Here is a 27220-nt window from a genome sequence, read left to right on the forward strand (position 1 = left end):
GGGAGAGAAGGAGGAAGGGATAAATTAGGGGCTTGGGATTAAGAGATTCAAACTATTGTATAGAAAATACATAAGCAACCAAGATATACTATATAAAGAATTATACCCATTATCTTGTAATGACCTATAATGGAAGATAATCTGCAAATATACTGAATCACTATGCTATACACCTGAAAGTAACACAATACTGTATATCAATTATACTTTAATTTTTTTAAACTTTAAAAAATTTAAATTTATATATATTTGCTATCTCTGTCCACTACTAGAACCTAAAAGCAAAAACAATCCAATAACACTGAACATATATAATGCCCTATAAACTATTCCACACTAAAAGAAACCAGGACTCCTTGGGAGAAATGGCCTATTCCAGAGCTGGGGTAGGGAAAATACAAGGTCAGACTAAACATCTTGTGCCACTAAGTAAAGAAGTCCCAAAATCTGATGGGAACAAATCAAAAATATGAGAGGCAATTAAAAGGGGCTCCCACCAGCCAAAATAAATAATAACTAGAATATATAATATTATCAATAAAACAAGAATCCATAGGTCTAAACTGATATTAATTTTTTTAGGTGAGGGAGGGAATAACTCTTCAAAGTAATGTCGAATGATAAACGTAAAACAACACAAATAGAAAACTGCCATTTTACAACTATCATAACTGATTCAGGCAAGAATCATCAATTAATGCTAAAATCACTGGGCAAAAATTTATTGGGGAATAAGATACACACATAACATCAAAGTATTTTCCCACTGATTACTTAGTTACAAAAGGGAAAATCCGTCAAATTTCACCTTAACCAAATGATCATATTCAACCTCACCAAAACTGTCACAGGCACCATGATGTTATACATACAACATCTATATAATATACCTTCCAAAAATATAATATACCTTCCAAAATGTAAATATACCTTCCAAAAGTGTAATACACCTTCCAAAAATGTTTAACCTGAATCTAACTATGAAAAAATAAATAAAACAATCAGACAAATCCAAATTGAGGGACACTCTACAAAAATCTGGCCTGGACTCTTCAAAAACGTGAAGGGGATAAGGAAGAAGGGAGATGGAGGAGGAGACATAGGAGGCTGAGGAAATGCTGTAGGTTTTTTTTTTTTTTTTCTTTTTAGGGTTGCACTCATGGCATATGGAGGTTCCCAGACTAGGGGTTGAATTAGAGCTGAAGCCACCGGCCTACGTCAGAGCCACAGCAACACCAGATCAGAGCCATGGCTGTGACTTACACTACAGCTCGTGGCAACGCCAATCCTTAACCCACTGAGTGAGGTCAGGGATGGAACCCGCAACCTCATGGTTCCTAGTCAGATTCGTTAAACACTAAGCCACAACGGAAACTCCCCGAAATGCTTTAGATTAAAAGAGACGAAACAACCAAATGCAAAAGAATAAAACATTCGTTAAGACACTTAACATAGTCAGTCTTGATCCAGTCATGAATGGGATACACACACACACACACACACAGGACTTGTCTGGACAACTGGAGAAACTGGAATATGGAATGTATTTCAGATTATAGTATTGTGTCAATGCTAAATTTCCTAAGTGTGATCATGTGCTTATATAAGAGAATGTGTTTGTTTCTAGAAGATTCATGTTTGCATGCTAAAGCATTTAGGGGTAAAGTTTTATGATCATGATGTCTGCAACCTTCAGATAATTCAAAAAAATTTAAATATGTAACAGATAAAGCAAAGTAGCAAAATGTTAGCAATTGGTGAATCTACATGAAGAGTACATACTATTCTTGCTACTTCTGCATAAGTTTAAAAATTTTTAAATAAAAAAATTGAGGAAAGGTAAAAAAAAAAATCCTTTCAATTTCTATTTTCATACTTAACAAAAGTAGCAGACAAAATAAAATCTTTGTTATCCAAAATTACGGAGCAATTAACCACTGACAAAAAGCTTTCTGGATAATAACAATCCTTTACAGCTCCTCCTCCCTCCTCTGTGGCTTGACGTGGGATTTCAGTTTCCACACCAGGCATTGGCACAGGTAAAAGCACCAAATTTTAACTGCTAGACCATCAGGGAACTCTCTACAGTTATTTTATATGGAATGTTCTTCAATGAGCCATCTGCTTCTTATATAATGCTTTGGATGTCTACAAATTAAAATGTTGGCATGTAAGACAGTTGACTGAGTAACTTAGCTTATTGCTGTAACACTATATTCAGTGAAGGCTCCTTCAGCCCTCTGAACTGAACTTGGCAATATAAAACTGAAAGGGCCAGATTCTCTTAGGACAGTGCTATCAAAACTATGAGCTATATAATAACACTGACACCTGCAGAAGGGAAAAAAAATAGTTCTAATCTAAAATTGCTCTCTACATATTTAATATCCCAACACATTTTATAGTAGTTATTATGTAGTAACTTATACAAGAAGCTTCTTATCTAAGAAATGGTATAGTACCACAAAAAAGTATCCCAGATAATCACTTTAGACATAAACCCATAAGCACTGGACATGCACACACTGATTCACTAACATACAAGCAGCATTTTCCAAATACTCTTTGTATATCTTTTATTCAACTGCTACTGACCTGCCAAGAATGCTGAATTACAATGCCAAAATAAATATGATACTCATTGTGAACTATAAACACAGATATCTAACTTGAACCATTTCTTGCATCAAATTTATTTACCTGAGACTTTCCCTTTTTTGATACTTAACAATTTACATCTCTTTATTTCCTATCTATACATTATAGAATTTAAAGTACTGTATGTCTGAGAGACAGATACAGACACCTAACTTCCCAATGATCACAAAGAGTTTCCTAGTCCTGCGCCTTCAATACATCTGTTTACTCATGTAAATATGTCAACAGCTCCTAGTTCCCAGACCCAGTACTAGATGCCAGAGATAAAAATGGCATATGTCTAGAACTCTGCCCTCAATGAGCTCACCATCTAGCTTCGGAGAGAGACTTTAAATAACTCAATGAAACAGTATACTAAAGAAGACATAAACAAACTGTCTTAGTGAGTCAAAGAACTACCGTCTTTCTCATGTATTAGAAACAACTTCCGCAGCTGCTAGTTCTTTCTCTCCCTACTTTCGAAATTTCTCATCTAACCTCCTCCATATGAAACTCCAACAATAAAGTCAACCTTTCATTAAGTACCACCAGCCAAAGAAAATGTTTCTTTTTCTTGTCTAAAAAGCTCCAGCTTTGTAGTATATGCGGTTATCATCTTTAGAGCTTTGGTGTTCCTCTCGTGTTCAGCAAAAACTGTTTTCTTATTAGTTAGGGGTTTGTATAGAGCATTTTTAGATTTAAAAAAAAAAAAAAAGGAATGCTGGCCTCTAGAGTTTTTAATCCTTCCTTTAGAACTAGCAACTATTTCATATAAGCATAGTTTTCTTTCCCTTTTTTTTTTGTTTTTTTGGTTTTGTTTTTTTAGGGCCACACCCGCGCGGCACGTGGAGGTTCCCAGGCTAAGGGTCTAATCAGAGCTTTAGCTGCCAGTCTACGCCACAGCCACAACAACGCCAGATCTAAGCCACATCTTCAACCTACACCACAGCTCATGGCAATGCCGGATCCTTAACCCACCGAGCAAGGCCAGGGATCGATTCCTCCACCTCATGGCTCCTAGTCAGATTCGTTTCTGCTGCACCACGATGGGAACTCCAAGCATAGTTTTCTTTTAAACTGAACACAAACAATACAGTTTACAGCCCTAAATGTTTAATGAAACGTTTCAAACTATAATTTGAAAGTCATTGGCTATGAAATCAAATTAGTGAATCAAAACCACTATTATTTTTTTTTCTTTTTAGGGCTGCTCCCGCGGCATGTGAAAGTTTCCAGGGAGTTCCTGTCGTGGCTCAGTGGTTAATGAACCAACTAGTATCCATGAAGACGTGGGTTCGATCCCTGGCCTCACTCAGTGGGTTAAGGATTTGCCATGAGCTGTGGTGTGGGACACAGACGTGGCCTGGATCCCGAGTTGCTGTGGCTCTGGCGTAGGCTGGCAGCTATAGCTCCAATTCGACCCCTAGCCTGGGAACCTCCATATTACCTGGGTGTGGTCCTAAAAAAAAAAAGAGAAAAGTTCCCAGGCTAGGGGTCCAATAGGAGCTGCAGCTGCTGGCCTACACTGCAGTTCATGGCAGTGCAAGATCCTCAACCCACTGAGCGAGCCAGGGGTGGAACCTACCATCCTCATGGATACTAGTCAGGTTCTTAACCTGCTGAGCCACAACGGGAACTCCAAAACCAATATTTTTTAACAAAATAGAATAGCACAAAGGAAAAGCTATCAAGAGCATGATGTAAAAGGTACTTTTTTTTTTCTTTTGGCCACCCCGCAGCATATGGAGTTCTCAGGCCAAGGATCAGATCCAAGCTGCAGTTGCCATATAGACAGCAGCTGTGGCAATGCCAGATTCTTAACCCACTGTGCCGGGCTGGGGATTGAACCCAGCACTCCCAAGACACTGCTGATTCCCTCGCGCCACAGCAGGAACTCCTAAAAGGTACTTCTTAATTGGGGTAAAGTTTAAATTACAAAAGCTACTAATTTTACATCTGCTCATGACACCATTTAATCCTATTTATTACTTCATATATGTTTTTATAGGGCCCTTATGTCTGCTGTAAAGAACTGATTATCAGCATTTCAAATTTAGATTAAAACAGAAGGGGCTCTGCAAAGGGGCCAAAATGATAAAAATACAAACTATTGGTATACATGGGAAGTAACACTAATTAATAGGTAAGGCTGTGGGCTCAGGAAGCAGACTGTTTTAAGGCTCAAATCCTTACTACCTTTATGACCTTGGGTGACCACTAAACTGCCCTGTGCCTCAGCTCCCTCATCTACAGAACAAGTTGCTATGAGGATTAAATGAGATAATTCATAAAAAAACTTTAGCACAGTGCCTGACACTTAAAAAGTACCTAATAAGCATTAGCTATATTATTATCATCACTGGATAACATCTCTCTAAATATTGGAAACTGACTTTAATACTTGGAAATACACATTATGCTTTTATTAAAATATTGTAGTTATACCAGAATTAAAACAGAGTATTATTAAAAGCCTCAGAAACCAGAGAATATCCAAGCAACAACAGTTATCCAGCTAGGTGGAAGACAATTCATCAGAGAACAGTAACATTTATAGTTGGAAAGATATTTGGGACTGTGTTATGGAGGAATTTGCATTAATTTGGGCAAAAGTCACATAGTTCAGGAATCAGCAAACTATGGCCCACAGGCCAAACCTGCTTGCTGTCTTGGGGCCAGAGTTAAGAATGGTTTTTGTAGACATTCTCAGTTGATCTGATGATAGGGAACACTAACTTTGAACCCTTCTTAAGGAAATGTTATCCCATACAAAAGAATTATACTATTCTCAATACTAGACCCATACAATATTATATTCAATTATTATACTTTGATTTCATGAATAAAAATTTGAGAAAAATTATAAAAAATAAAAGCCTCAAATAAAGTTTCTATATGTTAGGCAAATAATGTTCCTCCTTAGTTTCCCCTAACCCTTCCCTTGTTCAAATTATCTACTGAATATGTGCTCTATCCATAATGTGCCAGACAGAGAGAAGCAATATGACTATGTCAACAAATAAAACAAGATAAAAGTTCTTGCCCTTATGGAGCTTCCAACCTGATAAGACAAGAAAAAAATTATATAGTATGTTATAAGGTAGTAACCAGGAAATGTGGGAGCAGAGACAGAATTTTGGATAGGGAATTCAGGAGAGGTATGACAGAGAAATTCATTTTTTGGCCGACTTGAAAGGAAGCGAAAGAGTGATCATATGGATACCCTGTCTGGAGCACATGCCTAGAAAAGTGTTCCAGGCAAAGGGAAGAACAGCACAAAGACCTGAAGTGGGAGCTCACCAGGCCTGTCCCCAGAACAGCAAAGAGGCCAGTGTAGCCTGGGAAAGTGGACAAGGACAATGGTCAGAGATGAGATCAGAGAAAGAGCAGGAGCCACAGACCATGCAGGGCTTTGGTGGCCACAGTAAGCACCTTAGCTTTTACTCTAAGAAAAGACTTAGCATAAAAACAGTTATTTCCCTTGCACCATAAATACATGTTTTTTTGTTTTGTTTTGTTTTTTTCTTTTTTTAGGGCCACACTCACAGCACGTGGAAGTTCCTAGCTAGGGGTTGGGAGCTGTAGCTGCTGGCCTACACATAACCATAGCAATGCAGGATCCAAGCCACATTTCTGACCTACACCCCAGTTCATGGCAACACTGGGTCCTTAACCTGCCTAGCGAGGCCAGGAAGTGAAGCTGCAACCTTATGATTACTAGTCAGATTCATTTCTGCTGTGCCACAATGGAACTCCAAGTACATAAGTTTCAAACTTGCAGCATTTCCTATTTATGTTAGATGCAAAAAGCTTAGAATATGTCACAAATGGGCTACTGTGCTAAGAGAAAATCAGTTAATATCTACAATATTATAAATCAGAAAGAAAAAAAATTAAGACTATCGGATAAATGAACAAAAAATTTGAAGGATGTCTGCAACAAGAAATGAAATTAGTAAATTAAAATATATAGCCCCCCCCAAAAAAAAAAAAACAACAAAACAAACAAACAAACAAAAAAAGGAGTTCCCATCGTGGCGCAGTGGTTAACAAATCCGACTAGGAACCATGAGGTTGCGGGTTCGGTCCCTGTCCTTGCTCAGTGGGTTAACGATCCGGCGTTGCCGTGAGCTGTGGTGTAGGTTGCAGACGCAGCTCGGATCCCGCGTTGCTGTGGCTCTGGTGTAGGCTAGTGGCTACAGCTCCGATTCGACCCCTAGCCTGGGAACCTCCATATGCCGTGGAAGCGGCCCCAAAGAAATAGCAAAAAAAGACAAAAAAAAAAAAAATATATATATATATATAGCCCAATAACATTATTATTAAAAAGAAATTAAAAATAAAACAAAGTACCATTTATCACCCATTACTAGGGAAACTGTGGTAGTAAAAACTGGTTCAGGTCTACAATCCTGTATCTGAAACCTCTGGTTTCAAAACACTTTCACAATTGTTTTGAATTTCAGAATATTTAAAATACAGACAGGTGATATTGCACAACCACCTTATATTATGTACATTCTTGATTGAGTCTAGGTAACACCCTGCATTAACCATACTGCTACTTAAAATTTCTTTAGAGAACCTTAAGAATGTTCACTGTAAGTAGAATAAATAAAGAATAAACAGCTTCACACACTATTATTACAAAATGGATCAGTAACAAGGACCTACTACTATACAGCTCAGGGAAATCTACTCAATGGTCCTATATGGGGAAAGAATCCGAAAAAGAACATATATATATATATATATATATATATATATATATATATGGCTGATTAACTTTGCTGATACCTGCAACTATCACAACATTGTAAGTCACCTATATTCCAATAACATTTATTTTTTCAAAAATGAAAAAAAAAAAACAAAAAAACAAAAGCGAAACAAAACAAAAACATTTTGACTGTCCTTAAGCACTTTTAGTAGATAGTGATGTCAAATAGTACTTAGAGGATTTTTCATTTGACAGGTTTTCAGCTAAAGAGAAGGCATCCATAAATTTTTGAGAAAATGTTCTAAGGAAACAACATCAATCAAGTTTAATTATCTTGGGTTGATTATTTTTCTAGCAATGATCAAAGCAATATAGTCAATGGAATTTCCATAATTAACTTTAAAATATTAAACCTTTGAGATTTTATTTTGCTCAAACCTCCTGTGTAAAACATTTTCTTAGTCACTCCCAGACACACACACACAAAATTTCTATAAAAAAAAAAAAAAAAAGAATGAATAGCCTCACATCAATATAGGCCAAGTCTGGCTGCCAAATTAGTTACAAAAACTTTTTGTTTTTCAGGGTCTTGGGGATCTGAGAATTAGAATTGACCTATACAGTTCTTTTGTAAACTATTACGCCTACACAGATCAAAAACCATAAAAATTACCAGATGCAAGCTGGGTCACAATATCAGAATCACCTAGGAGGACTTTTTCAAATCACAAAATCTTTCCTTATGAAGATTCCCCGTTTCCCTAGTAGCTAGTATTAGAAAGCCACCGCAACAGACTGTAGTATGGATTGGGCTGGAAAAGGTAAGCTGGAAATAGAAATAAACCAAGCATGGAGATTTTTAGAATTCCAATGTAAATAAAACAATCTGGAAATCTTTGGAGTTTGTAAAACTATTTTACTTCATGCATTAAGAAATATCTCAAAAAGAAACAGACAAAAAGAGCACCAACATTACTTTAAAAACTGCTGTTTCCCAAATTATAATCCCCTTGGAAAGTTCATCCATTCTATTAACTCAAAGTGTAGTCACTACTAATTAGCACATATCACATGCAGGGCCCTGTGCATTCCAGGTAATACCAGGAATGAGGCTTAGGCTTGGACAGTTGGATGGGACTATGAGTTTAGATTTTATCTTACAGAGGACAACAAAAAATTCTGAGTAGGGGTATATAAAGGGGTATATATGAGATGTGCATGTCAGATCACCCTGGCTATGGTGCAGAGGAGGGTCAAAAAGGGCAAAACGAGTGGCAGAATGCACTTTAAGAGACTATTGTAAAAGTCCAGACAAGACACGATGACCTTTTAAAATCAACCGCATGATTTCAGAAGTTGTGATCAAGCTTCACATTGCCAAGCTGACGCTCAAGTGTTGACAGGGCTACAGCAAGGGAAATCAGGGTAGAAAGGAAAACTCAGCAGTGACGATGAGAGGCAACCTGGGCAGTCAATAGAAAATGATAGCCACAGTGTATAGGAGCCAGCAACAGGCAGTGATCCAGGCAAGCAGAGCCTTAGCTGCAGAGGTCAGATAAGCAGGTGCTATCCCAGCAGCCAGGAAAAACACATTAGGGAAACATGTCTAATTTCATGGTTCTTGATGAAAGGCTTAGAGCAGATAGAGAGCTCCAGCTCAAGCCTGGAGTTCAAGAATTCAAAAATAGGAGACAGAAAATAGGACAGCAGCAGAAAAGATACAGATTCTGGACTCAAATTAACCTACTTTCAAAACCTAAATCTGATGTTCTAGCTGTGAAAGTCTGGACAACTCAGCTTTGTGAGCCTCAGCTTTTTCATCTATAAAAAGGGGATAACACTCCCTACTCCACAGGGTTGCTAGGAGAATTAAATGAGATATCATACATTAAAAATCCAATCAAGTTCAATGAATATTAGTTTTGTTCCTTTCTCTTTTTCTTCTAAAAACAGAAGCTACTGAAATTTTTATCTAAGCTACTGAAATAAGGAAGTCTTTTTTGTTTGGCCATAAAATCTGAAAGGTTTATCCAACTAGGCATCAGAGGACTTCAGGCGAAGAAAGTAAGGCAGGTCATTAATGCAAAATGCCTCATGGGAGTACTAGTACACAGAGGTGAAAGTAAATGAGTTACACAAGTAAAAGGGCCTAAAAAGCTGAGGTAGAGTAAAAATTTAAATAATTAGAATCAGCCCACACGATAGAACATGTCACTACATTAAAAAAAGGAGGGGAAAAAGTGGGGAGCTTTCTGCATAATGAAGTCAAAAGAGATCCAAGGTATATTTTAAATGAAACAATTTCTACATAAAGCATTAATATAGTATGCTACCTTCTACACAGAAAGGTAGGAGGAAAACAGTAATTTACATTTGTATTTTATTTCTATTTGCATAAATACTGGTAAAATATACAAAACCCCAAAGTGGTTACCTACAGAGAGCAGGGAAGGGAAGGATAGACAGAGACTGTAGTATTGAGACTACTCCATATATGCCTTTTTGTATTATTTTGAAATGTAAACCAAGTAGCCACCCTTAAGTGTCTGACAAAAAGACAAGATATAAATTTAATTAATAATAAAATAAGATTAACAGTGACCCTGAATAACTCCAAAACTCACCATAAGATGGCAATCATTTGAAATGGGGACAGGGAGCTGACCCCAATACCTAGCAAAGTTCATTCAGGACATTTTGTTTATAGTATGTGTTGCTACATAGTTTCAACTTACCCATCTTTCAAACTACCACTATGGTTTTTTTCTCTTAATCCCCCATAGTGTTAAGGCATATGTAACCTTTAAAAAAAAAAAAAATTTTTTTTTTTTTATTCTGTCTCCTATTCCTCCATCACCTAAGAGATCTTCCTTCTTCCCATTATGACCAAATTTCTTAGCATTGTCTAGGCTATATTCATTGCATGTCTAGTTTCATCAATTCAGTTTATCACACCTCTCTACTGTAACTCATCTGCTACAATGAATCTCAAACTTTTCTATATCTCAGAATAACTATAGCAGCAGCAGCAGCATTTAAGCAGATTTCTCCCGTGATCACCTTCCTATTCCTCACCCACCCTTTTAAAAATCTTCACAGTCTGAGATGAAACCTGCAGAACTGACTTTTTTTTTTGTATCTCATTGGATTCTGATATAGGTGGCCCCTGAACACACTTGAAAACCAACTAGTTAATGTCATAATAAGTTTCCAAGAGTCAAATTTCAAAGCACTTTCATTTTCATCTCTCTCCACAGCATTTGGCACTTTCTTGAAACTCCTTCCTGTCTCACCTTCCTCCACACAACCAGACTCTCACCACCATTCAAGTTCTTCACTGGCCTCTTCACTTCTGAGAGCCCTTAACCTTTAAATGATGCTAGCTGGGGCCCTGTCAGTGGCACTCTTCCTAACTTTATACACACTTCATAAGCAGTAACAGTAGCAATCACATCCACTGCTTTCACACCTATACAACCCTAAATTCTGACACTCTGAATTCCCGACTATTTTCAGGAAGTCAGAGGCTATGGTAGTCAGTAGCGGGAGGAGGCAGTTGTTTCGGCGTTATGCACAGCTGTATTTGTTTTACTATCTACATGGCAATACATCCAAAGTGACACACCTTTCTTTGTTATTCTTTAAACTGGGGATAACACCCTTCTAACAAATTTTTGTTTGGATTAAATGAGGGAAATAAAGAAAATCAGGATTCCTTGGGGAAAATGAATGATTCCAGGGCTGGGACTAGGAAAGCACAAAAAGAATCTGGAACATCTTTTTGGGCCAGAAAGTAAGGAAACACTCAAAAGATGGGGATGTGTCAAAAAGGCTTGGGATTTGGCACAATATTGTAAATCAACTATACTTTAATTTAAAAAAAGAAAAAGAAAAGACATGGGAGCCATCTTGAAGGCGCTCCCACTAGCCAAATCTAGGTCCATTTAAGCATCAAAATAAAATTTAAAATGATAATAATAAAATCCATTGAATAGGAATAGAAATCCACGAGTATATATGTAAATAATGTAAATGAATGAATGAGGAAATAAATGAAAGAAAGGGAACTATTTTCAGTAGAAAATCAATTAATAAATGGAGGTGGCAACCTTCATAGCAGTGGCTGATCTAGGCAGGTGTCATTAGTGGACCTAAAGGGTGGTGGGCAGAGGTCTGATAAGGAACAGAACATTTACGAAGTCTTAGAAATGTTCCCATGAAAGAATTACCAATTACAAAAAGAAAAATGATTACTTTATAACAGAGAAACCCAACAGACATGAACTTGACAAGGTTTCAAGGTTAAACACAGGCACACTAAGAGCACAGCATTCCTATTGTATTCCTGGCAACAATGCACTCAGTCCGCATTATGAGCAACTCCTGGATGGACCAAAGTTAAGGAATCTTACAGAACAAAAAAAGTCAAGGCCACAAAGGACAAAAAAATACTGTGAAACTGTTCCAAATCGAAGGAGACTAAAGAGACAAAACAGTTAAACGCAACGTGTGGTCCTGAAACAAATCTTGGACCAAAATGGAAAGAAAGACACTGTTGGACAGTTGGAAAACTCTGAACTGCATCTGGGGTTTGAAGGTAGTGCATCAGTGTTGATTTCCTAATTCAGGGGTTATGTAAGAGACTGTCTATGTTTTGATAAAAACACACTAGATTATTTAGGACTGAAGAGCGTCAGGTCTGCAACTGGCTCTGCAATGGTTCGGAAAAAGTCAATTAGATGAGAAATGGTGCATTCGTCTGAAATGGTTGGCAGTAGAGATAAAAATGAGAGAACAGAAGAGTTTCTGCTGTGTTTCAGCAGAAACAAACCCAACTAGGATCCATGAGGATGTGGTTTCCATCCCTGACCTACTCAGTAGGTTAAGGATCTGGCATTGCCATGAACTGTGGTGCAGGTCACAGATGTAGCTCAGATCTAGTGTGGCTGTGGCGCAGGTTAGCAGCTGCAGCTCTGATACCATCCCTAGCTTGGGAACTTCCATATGCTGCAAGTACAGCCCTGAAAAGCAAAAAAAAAAAAAAAAAAAAAAAAGTGAGAGAGAGAGAGAACAGAAACATGATGAGAATCCAATAATAAAGGAAGAAAAGGGTCAAAAATGATGTCAAGGTTCCTTCTTTGGGCATCTGAAAGGGAAGGCCTGATTGCACCAGCCACAATGAACCAAGCACAAGATGTCACACTCTTACTTTCTGTATACACACAGTATACATAAAGCACAATGCTAAAAACTGGTTGAAGTTCATGTGTGGGAACATGAGGGCTTATAGGAAATCTCTGTACCTTTCCCTGAATCTTGCTGTGAAACTAAAAGTATCCTAAGAAAGTAAAGTCTTATAAAAAATATTTTTTAAGTTGCAAGAATAATTCAAAGAAAAAGAAATTCGCTGATGGGTATCCCAGAGCTCTTCACACTGTTCTTGCAACTTTTGTGTATGTTTGAAATTATTTCAAAATAAAATTTAAAAATTCAATGAGAACTTCTGGTAACTTTGGTGCCGAGCAAAACACTGGTTCACTGTAGCTACTCAATATAAATTATTTGGTCTTTCCTTTCCAGTTGCCCAAAGAAGAAATTTTAACATCAACATCAACTCTTTTCTTCTTTCCTCCTATATCCAAACGGACTTTCAGTTCTCCTGAAACTACCTAATCAGTTTTTAGTTCTAGGCCTACAGCCTCATCTTTATTTCCTCATTTCTGGTTCTTACCTCTCACCTGGACCACTGCAAGAGCATCCTAACTGGTCTCTCTGCTCTTTCTAACCTCATCTTTGCATCATTTTTACATATCCTTCCATCATTATTCAGAAGTCAGGAGTTAGCTTTCAAATCTTACATCTAATCTTATCATTCCCTTATTTAAATATATATAATTGCTCCCCAATGTAAATCCTGGTTTCTCCAACAGGCAGACAAAATACTCCTGCAGAGCACCAGCCAGGCAGGGTCACCAAAAAGATACTTCACATACACACAAAGCAGTTAAGTAGTAATTAATGGGGGGAGGGAGAGGAGTGAGGAGAGAAAAAAAGGACTTTGACTCAACTTTATGTTTATTTTATTTTTTGCTTTTTAGGGCCTCACTTTTGGCATATGGAAGTTCCCAGACTAGGGGTCAAATTGGAGCTTGCAGCTGCCACCCTACGCCACAGCCATGGCAACACAGGATCTGAGCTGCATCTGCAACCTACACCACAGCTCATGGCAACACTGGATCCTTAACCAGCTAAGCTAGGCCAGGGATGGAACTGTCATGCTCATGGATACTAGTTGGGTTCGTAACCCGATAAGCCACAAGAGGAACTCCTCTTTATGTTTATTTAACGTTTGGTGTTGGTTTTATTTTGTATTACATACTGAGAATGCCAGGAGGTGAATAGTTATCATAAACTTTTCAATACTAAGAACCTCTAAAACAGTGCTTTTCACAATGCTTTTCTTAACTTGGCAACAAAGAAAATAATTTTTATTGCACTAGGACAAGCCAAGAAGCCTTTTCTAGGTTAAAAGAAACCATCCTGGGGGCTCCAATATGTCTGGTTCCATATGCTGACAGGTATCTTGTTCTCTGGTCCAGAGGAAAGCCATTCATGGTACCTCAGTTGAGAAACTCTAAAGGCCTTAATATGATTGCATTCATAGCCCAAACAAGGACCTTCACAAGGTTTTATCTCCTATCATAGTCAATACACATATACAACCACACAGATTTACACACAAAATCAGATATCAATACCCATCTCATTGACATGGAGATAGACCATTTCCCTAAACACACATTTCCTTTCATGCTTGTCTTTTTGGACATGCTGTTCTCTCTACTCAGATCAGTTCCAACTCATCTTCCAAGACTCTGCTCAAATGCCACTTCTCCTTTCCCCCAGATCTTATTACACTTGTCACTCTGAATTATAATTGTTTGTTGACATATGCTACCACCCTAGAATTTGAGCTCAAGGACAAGAATCATGTCTTATTTACTGGTATACCAGTAATCCCTATAAACATTCATCCAAATGTCTGTTTAATTAACACACAAATGAATGTTCACTACATCATTCCCCAATAAACTAAATTTTTCAAAATACATTAACTAAAACAATGAAGTATAATTTTATAAACAAATTAGCACTTCTTTCCAAAACAAGAATGCCTATTGTTCCAGAAGAGAACTGGCATACAAATACTCATACTACTGGACCATTACCCCAGTCCCAGAGTTGTGGACTGAGGAAACAGATATACAAACAAGCTAAAACCACAAAGGTACTCACTGAGGATTAAAACAGTGGAAACTTTAGAACAACTAAAATATTTAATGAAAGGTAAATGTTAAATCACTTAATCATAAATCACCTAAATGTCTAAGCCATTTAAATTATATTCATGATGATGGGAATGGGAAAATAATACCAATTACCCTTTATTGATCATCTCATATTTAAAGAATAATACTAAATGCTTTATATACCTTATCCTAACCCTCACAACAATTCAAGGGCCAGGTATTATTACACTAATTTCATAGACAAGAAAGTAAGCACAGGGAATTCCCTGGGGGTCTAGAGGGTTAAGGATCTGGTGTTGTCACTGCTGTGGTATAGGTTCAATCCTTAGCCCCAGAACCTCTGCACAGTGTGGCTGCAGCCAAAAAGAAAAAAAAGGAAAAAAAGAAAAAGACCGGAAAAAAGGAGGGAAGAAAAGAAAGAAGGAAGGGCAAGCAAACAAGCACAGAGGTTACAGAGTTTGCCCAAGGTTTTTGAGATCAGATGCCAACCCACTTCACCCCAAAGTCTGTCAGCTTTTCCCTACACTGTACCTCCTCTGCTATACAATGTTACCAATATACTAAACTCAAAATTATTATTCTACCATACAACTTTATTAAAAAAGAAAAAAAAAATACTGACAAAGGCCTGGAAGGAAACAAAAATATGTACTAGAGTGGTGATTAAGGATGAATGTTGTTACAGTATTATATTCCATATTTTTTATTAGCAACTTTTTAAAGCAGAAGTGCTGAGCAGTGGACTAAACTCAGAAGGCAATACAAAAGAAACAATGCTCATTTTTAATTTTTTTACTTTTTCATTAAGTAGGCAACATAAAAAGAAAGATATACTCAACTATACCTAAACAATCATATATTAACTCTAAAGTACTTATTACCAGGATTCAAAAGCTGATCATTATGACTGCATTAAGCAGCATTCTTTCAGAAAAAGGTGAATTTTGTGGAAGACTTAAAGAGGAGGCACATGGACTGGAGATAGGAATGTTTAAAATGAAGAAACAGTGAGTTCCCGTTGTGGTGCAGTGGTTAATGAATCTGACTAGGAACCATGAGGTGGCAGGTTCTATCCCTGGCCTCGCTCAGTGGGTTAAGGATCCAGTGTTGCTGTGAGCTGCGGTGTAGGTCACAGATGTGGCTCGGATCCCTCGTTGCTGTGGCTCTGGCGTAGGCTGGCAGCTACAGCTCCAATTTGACCCCTAGCCTGGGAAGCTCCATATTCCTCGGGAGCAGCCTTAGAAAAGGCAAAAAGACAAAAAAATAAAATAAAATAAATAAAATAAAATAGAATGAAGAAACAAAGGCAGGGGGTGGGGGAATGCTTTTTTTTTAAGGAAGAATGAAAAACAGGGTTAGTGAGACGAAGTTGGTGGAAAATCTCTAAGGCCAAGCAAACAAGTTTGGAATTAATTTGATAAGCAACAGGGAACTGTAATATATTCTCAAATGGGAAGTGGCATGCTGAAAATAGGATCATTAAAGATTCAAACTTTGTTCCAAGGTAAAGTACTACCTTTGGTTACACAATGTTTTTGCCAAACAACCAAGGGGAAAATAATCCATTATCCTTTATGTGTGCTTTACACATACTCTTTTCAAAAAGAGAGACTAAGCAAACAAAAATCTTTATATAAGGAGTGGGGTTCTTTCAGATATAAATGCCACTGTACATTTTAACAAGAATCATAGAACTCTAGGGCAAGAAGGGATGCTGAAGATAATCTTTAAGTAATAACGTCTTCTCATTTCACAAGGGATTAACTTGAGGCTCAAGAACTAAGTAACTTGCCTAATGTCATATATAAGCTAGTTCAAATATCAAAACTCAATAATTCAATATCAAAACTCAGATTTTCTAGGCACAAGATCTAAAAGTTGTGCTGTCCGATATTATAGATAACTAGCATCTGGTTATTTAAATTGAATCTGATTAAAATTCAATACAATTTAAAATTCAGTTTCTCAGGCATGACAGTCAAATTTCTAGTGCTCCATGCCACACATGGTTAATGGCTACCATATCTGACAGTACTGCCACTGCTGCAGAAAGTTTAATTGAACAGCAAGACCTGAAGAATAAGCTTCAGAGTCAGACGGACCTAGTTTGAACTCAACTGATTAGCAGTGTGATCCTAGACAAGTTATTTAATTTCTCTTGGCCCCCATTTGGGGGAAGGGAGTGGGAAGTAGGGGGTTAATAATACCTACCTCACAAAGTATACTTGACGACTCTGTGGGTTAACACAAAAAGCCCCCTGACATTGTCTGGCACATAAGAGATAATGAACACCTCCCTTCTGAATCCTTTTTTTCTTTCCACTTCTCTATAAAACCTCCTTGTTAAAAGATACAAACACAATAACTCACCCAAATCACTATCTTCCCTGAAAGGTAATCCACAGTACCTAATTTTCATTTTGTTCCCACCAACTCCTTCAAATACATGCACCTCTCTTCCAGTGTTTCGGCTTAGTAACAATGAAAATGAAGAATAAATGTAGGGGGGAACCGCCTCTAATAAAATGGAGGAGAATGCAATAAATTTCCTCGCTCGTTTCCCACCCTATTTTAAATATGACTGTACTTTATGATCGTGCAAAGGAAAAGAGATAAATCACAGTGCTCTGAGATTCTGTACTTCCACACCAATAAAGAAGATTCTACAATACTGCTACACTGTATTCCTTCTCACCATCTGTGCTACTAATTGAATGTTAAATGAAGAAATAACACCTTCTTCCTACAGTAGTTTTCTGGTAAACAATAAAAAGGATTTCTAGAATGGTAAACCAATCTTCAAGACTTCACAGCAGAGTCGAGTACAATGACAAATTTGACAAATCTAGACTACAGCATATAAAAAACTTCATAACATGCATGCTGTTACCCGGAAAAACAACAAAAATCAACTCAAGTTTGTAACTGGTGAACTGCTGCCAATACTAAATTTTACTTAGAAGCAATAATTCATACTTAGTCACATTAAGTCACAAAGACTTATTTCTAGTGAGGTTGCCAAATTTTACATTCCTAATAACTAGCAATTAAAAGAGAATTTTTAAACATTTGTCTTTAAACTTCCACCAAACAAGATTTCTACATATTTTTTAAAGCTTTCTTGTAGTTTAAACTCGGGGAGCGAGGGAGAAAGTTCTCTCAATAACAGCTAATAACAGTGTCTCCTTGAAGTTTTCTGGCATTCTTACCTTGTTCCTTAAAGATAATTTACTCAAAAACATGACCACTGACACCTCCTCAAAAAGTTCAGAATAAGTCATAAATGAATACTAAACAGGTAACACTGCACATTGTACTGTCACACCACAGTTTAAATTAATTACGATTAATAGACAAAACTAAAATATTTCAAATATACACATCAGAGTTTAGTATATCTATGGGGAGGGAAGTCACATAAGTTAAAAAAAAATTAAAAAAGCATTGCAGTAAGTTTTTACTATCCCACATGAAGTACTTTATACATTAAAGTTAGGATTCTATGGCCTGTAACTGATGAAATCTAATTGTGAAAGCATATAATTTTTTTAAAGTCCTTCAATACATTGTACATTGGTCACAGTAGAACAGTTCAAATGAATTTTCCTGAGGCTGCATTCTAAGTACATCTGACCCAGAAAGTATTTTTAGCAGGTGTGTTCAATCAATGCTGGTTTTATGCCTAGCCTAAATTAGAAATTGGGTGTCACAAATTTAAAGTAACAAAGTTACAAAGGCCATTTTAAAAGATATTCAATTAGAAAATAAGGGGAAACCACAAGTTTTAAATAACTTAGTGCCCACAGCCCAGAATCTAAGCAGGTAAGAAAACAGGCAATAAGAAAGTCACATCCTCATCCATGACTACTTTTGAGGAAACTGTGATTTTTAAACTTAAACTTTAACCTAGTCAATTAATATTAATGAAACTACAAAATGGTCACCGCTGCTTGTGTTTTCAAAACCTCGTGCCAAATGTTTAAAACTGATTAGCTGAATCACAAATATTCCCATAGACAAAAAAAAGACCATGATTCTCTTCTTATAAACCATTCAAGATCATGATATTGTCATACACATGTTTTGACAAAAAACTGTTAACAGATCATGTGTGCCATTAAAAAAAAAAAAGAAAGATCCAGAGAGAGACATAAAAATAGCATTGGTGGTAACTGGAGCATAAATTTTGTCTGACAAAATCAGTGGATCCCACAGTATTTTGTCAGACTAAATTTACTCTCTTATTATGAGTTAGTAAAGAAGTTCTGTCTGATAAACTTTTGCTTTCAAAAAAGTCTTTTAAAAAAATCTGTATGTTGAATATGCCAAATTTAACTGATATAATATCTAGCTCTATCCCCTTAAGCACACTTAGAGCTCTGAATAATCATTTATTTTAAGGTCATCTCCTCCCCACCCCCTTAAAAAAATGAAAAATAATTTTTTTCTCTGGCAGGTTAAGATTCAAAAATCAGGATTAAAAAATGCCCTGGTTTTACTGTTCCACGGTCGTCTTCTTACTCAAATCATCTTTTACAAATCGGATACTTTGGCTTTAGGGGTTTTTTCCCTCCATCAACATGGTTTAAACTGGACTGTTTCAACTGTCAGCTCTGGTCACAAAAAACCTAATACTACCCCAATCTCGGATTCTAAAAGCAGTTGGTATACTGCAGACGTCCAGGTTCTCCGAGAAAAAGCGCTTGAAAATTCTACAAATCGGAGTGCCCATTGTGGTCACTATATAATACCTCCCAGGCATTAAGTCTCCCTTCTAAGTTTCGCAGAACCCATCTATACATATATCTATGCAATTGTAAACTGCTTCATTTTAAGGAAACCCTGGGGAACGCACTCGTACCTCTATTCTGCTAAACTCAACTTTTTTTTTCTGGGCCAACTACAGATTTCCTTAATACAAGTAGGCATCAGTAGATCTATAAAAGGCTTAAAACTTCAATGGTAGGGACTGTAAGCCCATACAGCACGCAGGAAGCGCTCATAGGACCCAATTTATTAAAATAAGAAAAAAAAATCTTACCAGCAATGGAAAACTCGGAAGATTCCAAAACCTCACCTAGAGTTTAGATGCCGTGGAACATTCCATCTCCGCACCTATTCCATCCCTTCTCCCTTGGCTCAACCACAACAGACATTCCAACTAAACCCCCCAGGAGCTCGGAAAGCAGGAGTCCCGCGAAGAAAGGGAGGAGGCAGGAAGCATCCTTTTCCCTTACTTTGGCATCAACCTCGCATCTCCAGCTGGCCCTGACTTGCCCCTACGAGCCCCAAGAGCCGCAGGTGACAGCCTCGCGTACCGCGCAGGGCCGAACGGCCGGCAGGGCTACGGGAGCCTCTTACCTTCGTATCCCAGCCGCGTCCTCCCGGCTGGAGAAGAAAAGCCCGGAGGCCCGGCTGCGCCGCCCCCAGGGCTCCCTCAGCGCCCCCCCAGCAGCCGGCGCCGCAGCGGCCGCGCCACGGCCCCGAGCCGCCGGCACCACCTCATACTGCGGGGCGGCCGCGCGCTCTCCCACCTCCCTGCGGGGATGAGCTAATCCGACCCCGCCACACTGCCGTGGGGGAGGGGAGCCCCGGAGCGGGGCCCGGAATCCGGCCCCTGGGGACCCTGGAGTCCTGAGCGAACAATGTGGGGGCCGAGAGGAGCGGAACTGCGTGCGGCGCTGCGCGAGCGGGCAGGCAATCCCGGGCAGCGTTTGTGTGTGAGAGTGCAATGGGAGCTCAGTCCCTCCCGCCTCCTCCGCCTCCTCCTCCTCTTCCTCCTCCTCCTCCTCCGTCTCCTCCTCCTCCCTCAAGCACACCCCGTCTCCCAGGCCACAGCATAGCAACCGAACATGGCGGCTGCGCAGACGCCGCCAGTCAGCAGCCAGGAACGGCGGTGGCGGCCACTGGAGGCGATCTCGCGAGAGACGAGGCCAAGCCCCTTCCCCGCCAGCACCGGCTGGAAGATGTTACACCAGCCCGAGAGCCGGGGGACGCGCAGGTGCGAGGGAGGCCGGACCTGGGTAGGTGGGGAGGAGGGGCGGGGCTCTGAGGCTCCACCCCGCGGCCCCGCGGCCCCTTGGCCCCGCGGCCGCGCGGCGATTGGTTACTGGAACTGCGACCCCCGCTGGACCTACTGACCTAAGGGATCGCCCGAAGGGGCAAAAAGAGAAAAACCGGACCTCTCGGCCCCAGGTTGTACTAACTTAAGTGTTAAAAGAGAATATAGGTTTTAGGATGCAGTTTTGAATCATTTCCTCTCCTAAATACCGACCCTGAAACAAAGAACAAACAACGTTCACTTATAAAACAGACGTTTGGGTGTCTCTGTGTGCCAGGAACGATGTACTTTTAAAAACTGAATTAATTCGTTCTAACCAAACGTATGAAGTGAGTGTTACCACGCCAGGGTTTGTAGCCTGGTGCATTCTAACATCCTATTGATGGCACAAACTTATTGGCGATGAGACATGACTAGGGGCGGCCGCGTGGAGGGGGAGGGGTTGTTAGCCAAATGATGGGAGGAAGAATTTGGAAACTGCTACATTTCCTTTTTGCATTCATTTTTGTCAGAGTTCTTTCCTGTCGTCTGGCACCTTCTTGCTCTTCCTTGCTCTTAGCCGCAGCGCCCCCACCAGAACCGGCCTGCCTAAAACCTTTCAAAAATCACTTTCTCTCCAAGCCGACAAAGTGCTCATTTACTGATGAGGGGTGGTTTTTGCAAGGTGAAATCTGGCACATTTCTACAAATCCGTGAAAGACAGCAATTTCTAATGACCATCTTCTCCTTTGCACCCCAGTTCAGTTTTTCCATTTTATTTTTTCTTTTTAGGGCCACACCCGCAGCATTTGGAAATTCCCAGGCTAGGTGTGGAATCAGAGTTACAGCTGCCGGCCTACACCACAGCCACGCCAGATCTGAGCCATGTCTGCGACCTACACCACAGCTCACAGCAACACAGGACCCCTAACCCGTTGAGTGAGGCCAGGGATTGAACCCAAATCCTCATGGATCCTAGTCGGGTTTGTTAACCGCTGAGCCACAAAGGGAACTCTGAGTTTTTCCATTTTTAAAAAGACAACTTGCCAGTCCCTGTTTTTCTGCGCTACCTCTTCCACTTAGTTTCCTTCTGAGAGCTTAGTTCCAGCCAGTGCTCATTCATCCTTCCCTGACAGGCTTTCCTGCCTGTTTCTCCATTTTCTGTGCCTAAGATCCTGTCCTCCCTCTATTGAAATGCTCTTCACTTCATCTCCGCCTAGCAACACTCAGTCATCCTGCAGCCACAGATCACAGAGGACTTACACCTGAAGAATTTCTTCCTCCTTTGACATTGATACTTCTAGATCATACACCTCCCTTTCTCTTATCACAGTGGACATTTGATTATGGGATACCTGTCCCTGCGTGGGCCACTTCTCCATTGTAAGTTACTGGAGGGCAGGGACCTTGACTGAGTCATCTTTGTGTCCCCTCTAATGCCTGATGACAGTGACATTGCCTGGTGTCAGAAAAATCTGTTGAAAGAATGAAGGGCTTAAATATTATATTGGGGGGAGTTCAAAAAGTTACTTGATGCAGAGCTGGCTCTTACCCAGCTTCACATCTGGTAAATTGCTGTGTCTCTGAGTGAGACTAGTCGGGTCCAAATGTGTCCTTATTGATTCCCTGTAGAGCCTTGCAACTAGTCCTCCAACTAATTTTCCTATTTCCAGACCTTCTCCCTCAGCCCATTCTTCCTACCCTCAACCATAAACTCTAGTGACCTTTTATGCAAATATAAATCTCACCTTTAATATAAATACAGCTGGAGCCTCAGCGTTGGAGGGGCAGGAAGAGGACACACTTTCTTTAGGGAAACTCCACAGGGTAAGTCCTTTAAGTAAACGGATGTACTCTTCATGTGTACCTACAATTCTTTAGGAAAATTGTGAAGAAACTTTTTAAAAGTTGAGATATAATTTCTATGCCATGTTGCTTTTTGGTATATTTGTGAAGTTGTGCAGCCATGACCACTACCTAATTCCAGAACATTTTAATCACCCCAAAATGAAATCCCATACCCAGGAGCAGGCACTCTTCCTTCCCTCTTCCCCCAACCCCCTGACAACCATCAATCTACTTTCTGTCTCTATGGATTTGCCTACTCTGGACATTTGGTGTAAATGGAGTCGTACCTCCAAGGTCTCTATGAAAATATTTATTACCTTTATTTCAGTTATAATCTTTAAAATATCAATATATGCCCATTCTGGATCATCTTGATAACCACCTTGTAACCAAACACTGCCACTTGATTTTGCATTTGACACCAAGAACTATAACTTATACTTTCTTGGGCTAATGAGAAAAAAAATTGAATCCTTTAGCTAGATGAAGGTTAAGCGTCCTCATGGCACACTGTACAAAAGTTTCACAGAAATTTAAATAGAGAAGAATACTGGAGAGTTCCCACTCTCCAGAGGGCACAGCAGGTTGAGGATCCAGCGTTGCTGAAGATGCAGCTTGGATTTGATCCCTGGCCTGGGAACTTCCATATGCTGCAGGTGCAGCCATTCAAAATAAATAAATTAAAAAATGGGATTATTAAATCAACTATAAGCATGCCTTAAAAAGCACATACCATAGCAGTGAGTTCCATAGTCTCCTCACAAAGGGCAATTTAATTTCACCAAAACAACATCATTTGTATTACATACCGAACATTCATTGAATTTTCAATCTTGTTAAATTAATGTGAAAATTGTTTTCATTTTATGAACGTACAGGAGATCTGAGAATAAGAACTGTATACCTGATCTTATGATTACACATAATCAAGATCCATAATCTGGAGTTCCCATCGTGGCGCAGTGGTTAACGAATCCTACTAGGAACCGTGAGGTTGAGGGCTCGATCCCTGGCCTCACTCAGTGGGTTAAGGATCCAGCATTGCCGTGAGCTGTGGTGTAGGTGGCAGATGCGGCTCGGATCTGGCGTTGCTGTGGCTGTGGTATGGGCTGGCAGCTGTAGCTCCTATTCAACCCCTAGCCTGGCAACCTCCATATGCCGTGAGAGCCGCCCTAGAAAAGGCAAAAAGACAAAAAAAAGAAAAGAAAAAGAAACCTAATCTAAATAATTTAATTTAGCACTAAATGAAATGAGAGTTTGCAAGATTTTTTTTCACATAAAAGTGGCCTCAAACGTTGCTAGATATGGGCAGACACTGCTGTGGACTGTGATTTTTTTCCCCCTTGTCTGTGCCTTCCCTTGGCTGGGCTTTGGGAGAGTAAAAACAAGGGTTGTGTCCACACTTGGAGGGTGTTGGCAGAGAGGCCTAGTGGCCTTGCAGTGTCTGATTGCCTCCCAACCCCGGGTAGCTGTAGCCAGAAAGGAAAAGACATTTGTTCTGGCTTGCGTGCCAACCCAGGCTGCCTGGGCTGGGGCAGTGACCTCTGGCAGCCGCAAGGCAGCAGAGAAGAAGCTTTGATCAGGCGTTGTGGCCGAATGACCAGCCATCATGCCTGACCCCGACAACTCCCTGCTCCATACCCCATCCCACACACCACCACCCCCCGACACACCCCTCCATCAGCAAGTTGGGGGAGCTCCTTTTGGAAAAATGATAAACCCTTGGATCACTGAGGATCTGTAAGGAGGACAATTCTGAAGGAAATCTGGAGTCAGCTTGCTAGGTCCACATCAGAGTGGTATGAGGTTTTGTTGTTTTGTTTTGTTAATTCTTAGGGCTTCACGTGCAGCATATGGAAGTTTCCAGGCTAGAAGTCAAATTGGAGCTGCAGCTACATCACAGCCACAGCAACACAGGATCCAAACCGTATCTGTGACCTACACCGCAGCTCGAAGCAACACCGAATCCTTAACCCACTGAGTGAGACAAGGAGTCAAACACAAGTCCTCATGGATACTAGCCAGATTCGTTCATATGGAAGTTCCCAGGCTAGGGGGTGAGTTGGAGCTACAGCTGTCAGCCTACATCACAGCCACAGCAACGTTGGATCCTTAACCCACTGAGCAAGGTCAGGGATCAAACCCGAATCCTCGTGGATTTCCTAAATTCTAAATTTGATTTGGGAATTTTTTGGTGTATGCCACAGAGCTATCTATTCCATCTCTGTTTTTGTTTCCTACTGCTTCTGGAACAAAGTACCACAACTTTAGTGTCTTTACACCACAGATTTATTACATTACAGATCTGGATGTAAGAAGTCCAAAATGGATTGACAGAGGAGATGGGATGAAGATGGTGGAATAGAAGGAATGGAGATCAACCTCTTTCCTAAAAATGATAAAATCTACAACCAAATGCTGAGAAATCTTCAACCAAATGGACCAAAACCTTTCAAAAAGACATCCTACTCCAGAAGACAAAGAGGAGGCTACATCAAGAGTGGTACAAAATTGAATTGTTAAAAATATCTGACAATTAGAGATAGTCTAAAACAGCAATAAAGTAAAAATGTTATCATACTACATATTTTCTTAGTATTAAGAAATGGAATTGCTTATTCAAATGATTTTAAATCATTTGCTTAATAGAAATAATTTTTACATGATAAGAATAAAGTAGCAGAATGATCAGCATGTAATTATTGTCTCATCATCGTCATCAACATTGATGCTATTGAGTGCTAGCTTTGTGCCAGGCATTGAGAACAATGTTCTAAAAAGCATGATTCCAGTTAAGAAGAGAAAGACAAATACCATATGATATCACTTATGTCAGGAATCTAATATACAGCACAAATGAATCTTTCCACAGAAAAGAAACTCACGGACTTGGAGAATAGATTTGTGGTTGCCAAGGGGGAGGAGTGGGATGGACTGGGAGTCTGGGGTTAATAGATGCAAACAACTGCATGTGGAGTGGATAAGCAATGTGGTCCTGCTGTGTAGCACAAGGAACTATATCTGGTCACATGATGGAGGATAATGTGAGAAAAAGAATATCTCTATGTATGATGGGGTCACTTTGCTGTACAGTAGAAATTGACCGAACACTGTAAATCAACTATAATGGAAAAAATAAAAATCATAAAAAAAAATGGATTGACAGGCTGGGTGCCTCTGGAGAGTCCGGGGGCCAATCTCTTTCCTTGCCTTTTCCAGTTTCTGGAAGCCATGTGGCCCCTACTCCATCTTGAAACACAGCAGCCTCGCATCTGCAGGTCTCTCTGTGTCTTATTACCTCCTGTGCCTCTCAGGACCCTCTTATAGGGACCCTTGTGGTTACACTGGGTCCACCCACATAACCCAGGACAGTCTCCCCATTTCAAGGTTCTTCATTCAAGCACATCAGCAAAGTCTCTCAGCCATGCCAACTACCATAGTCACACAGTCACCCTGGGCTTGAAGGTGTCAGCATCTTTGTAAACATGACTCTCTGTGCCATGGTCTCTAATATCAAGCTTTTTAGCTGATAGAATTTCTCACAAGTTACAATATCTGAAAGAGTTCGTTGCTTCTCCTGACTTCTTTTTCCAAGATGAACATATTTTTAATCATATGAATTTAAAATAGATGAGCCCTAGATTGTGACTAAAATATTAATTTATATCAATAGCCTATGTGGTATGCCTTGTATAGAATCTATATACTTAAAAAAAAATTTGTTGATGAATATAATCTGTATATATAGGTACACTCGGAGGACACTGATCATATGATAAGCCACTTAACCCATCTCTAAGTCTTCTTCATTTAAACATTAATGTGAATTAGTCCTCATCATTTTTGTTTATTTAAAAATACAGGTATAGGAGTTCAGGTTGTGGCTCAGCAGGTTAAGAACCCAACTAGTATCCATGAGGCTGCAGGTTAGATTCCTGCCCTCACTCAGTGGACTAAGGATCTGGCATTGCAGCAAGCGGTGTAAGTCTCAGATGTGGCTTGGATCCTGTGTTGCTGTGGCTGTGGCTGTGGTGTAAGCTGGCAGCTGCAGTTCCAATTTGACCCCTAGCCCGGGAACTTCCATATGCCTTAGGTGTGGCTATAAAGGAAAAAATTAAAAAAAAAATAAATAAAAACACATGTATTGTGCTCATACCGTTGGAGAGACACTGGGAATACAGGTAAGAGGTGGCCCTTGCCCTCAAGGCAAGAATTTTTCATTCTTCAGTTGTGACTTATTAGAGGGTTGTAAGATCAACTTGGAGGAATCCAACCAGTATTTTGAAAAGAGAAATGAACTGGATTAGACAAGAAATTATCTGCATGCATCCTAAAAGTGAAGGTAAACACAGGACTGTGAAACTAATTGGTATACGTTTGTGCATTTGTGTGTATGTGAATTTCAATGTGCAATGTCTTTTTTAAAATTATAGTTGATTTACAGTGCTGTGTCAGTTTCTGCGGTACAGCATAGTGACCCGGTCATACATATATATACATTCTTTTTTTCATATTATCTTCCCAAGAGATTGGATATAGTTCCCTCTGCTATGCAGTAGGACCTCATTGCTTGTCCATTCTAAATGTAATAGTTTGCATCTATCAACTCCAAACTCCCCATCCATTCAACTCCCTCCCCTTATTCCCTTGGCAACCACAATTCTG

General features: G+C 39.5%; 1 protein-coding gene and 1 long non-coding RNA gene across 10 annotated transcripts in view; one reads left to right on the forward strand and one right to left on the reverse strand.

Moving 5' to 3' along the window:
* The window catches only part of PTPN4 (protein tyrosine phosphatase, non-receptor type 4), a 197585-nt gene extending 177107 nt beyond the window's left edge, over window positions 1–20478 (reverse strand). For 2 of the 4 annotated variants that reach the window (XM_003133309.4, XM_005654169.3), the window contains exon 1: window positions 20029–20478. The gene's annotated coding sequence lies outside the window, so the exon portion shown is untranslated. The other 2 variants (XM_005654170.3, XM_013982143.2) reach the window with 2 other exon arrangements.
* LOC102162428 lies at window positions 20490–25246 on the forward strand. Of its 6 annotated transcripts, none has more exons than XR_002339084.1 (3): window positions 20490–20690; window positions 22473–22534; window positions 24843–25246. It is a non-coding gene; the product is annotated as an uncharacterized LOC102162428 (long non-coding RNA). The 6 variants fall into 6 exon arrangements; XR_002339083.1 differs by having other exon boundaries at window positions 24859–25246; XR_002339081.1 differs by having other exon boundaries at window positions 20490–20668.

The sequence above is a fragment of the Sus scrofa genome, chromosome 15, assembly GCF_000003025.6.
Source record: "Sus scrofa isolate TJ Tabasco breed Duroc chromosome 15, Sscrofa11.1, whole genome shotgun sequence".
Taxonomy (NCBI): Eukaryota; Metazoa; Chordata; class Mammalia; order Artiodactyla; family Suidae; genus Sus; species Sus scrofa.